The sequence below is a fragment of the Orycteropus afer genome, unplaced genomic scaffold (genome assembly GCF_000298275.1).
Source record: "Orycteropus afer afer isolate SDZICR_OR568_19922 unplaced genomic scaffold, OryAfe1.0 scaffold00371, whole genome shotgun sequence".
Taxonomy (NCBI): Eukaryota; Metazoa; Chordata; class Mammalia; order Tubulidentata; family Orycteropodidae; genus Orycteropus; species Orycteropus afer.
In genome coordinates, this window is record NW_006921958.1 from 575,242 (window position 1) to 576,418 (window position 1,177).

At 43.3% G+C, this 1,177-nt stretch overlaps 1 protein-coding gene across 1 annotated transcript in view; it reads left to right on the forward strand.

Moving 5' to 3' along the window:
* CDC42BPB (CDC42 binding protein kinase beta) overlaps positions 1-1,177 on the forward strand; it is a 167,080-nt gene that overhangs the window by 132,989 nt on the left and 32,914 nt on the right. The window lies entirely within an intron of this gene.

Here is a 1,177-nt window from a genome sequence, read left to right on the forward strand (position 1 = left end):
GTCTCTTAATGTACCTCGTTAGAGATGAAAACTAAGAAAGTTTGATACTTACTAAGTTCTTTAAAACTTAACAGTAGTAAACCCATTACATGTTTGAAAATTAGGGTCATTTTTAATGAAATAACTATTTTCTAAAACAAAAGAACATTTAGTGAGAAGAGTGGCGTTTTTTACAGTTTTGCATTTTTCTGTGATGTCTGGCTGAATAGAGAAAGTGGCTTCTCGTGAGCTCGGAGTCTGCATTCCGACTGTTGTCATGTGTTGTTTGGTTGAAGCCTGTGAAGAAAGTCTGCCCATCAGGCCGTTAGAAAAGGCGGGGCCTCCCGCAGCCCCGAGAACTGCTCTAGGTATTCTGAGTGTGCTACTCTCAGCGGATGACGTATTTCAGCGATGCTGAGTTGAAAATTCTATTGAAATGGAATTGATGAGCCATAGTCATTGGCAGGCCTGGAGATACATGCTCTGTTACGTCTAAGCTCAGATCTCTGTAGTTTAACCTCAAAACACCTGTTTGCTTTCTTAGACATTTTGTTTTGTAACCCACCTAGATTTGGAGAAGTAGCTGACTATAACTCAAGTTGGTAAAACCTCAGATTAAGAATTAATGTTCCAATTACAGATGGAACAATAATATAATACTAAATTATCAATTTAAGTTAAATTCTAAGCCTGTTTTATTACTAATCAACCATCCTGATCAAGCCCTGGAGTGTATTTCTCAACTTTCAACTTGTACAATTTGATGAAGGCTGAAGAAGCACAAAGCTCTTTCAGGATACTGTTTGCTGGAGGTCCTTTTGGTAGAGATTTAGGTGGCGCGGTGGTGCTAGCGTTCATGAAAACCATCTTTACCCTTCACAGCTGGAAGTGCAGCTTGAGGATGCCATGGCCGAGGCTGCCAAGGAACGGAAGCTCCGTGAGCACAGCGAGAACTTCTCCAAGCAGGTGGAGAGTGAGCTTGAGGCTCTCAAGGTAGGGCTTGGCCCGGCCTTCATGCGTGACACAGGGGGAGAGCTATGTGTTCCTCACCGACTGTCCCCATGACAACGGTCTTGAGTAACATGCTTGCAGACGAGGCTGTGTGGTACACGAAGGATCCGGACAGATCACAGGGAGGAGTGGTAGGATGCCAACCCTGCCTTCGTTAATTTTTCACTTCAAAACCAAGTGGTGTTGA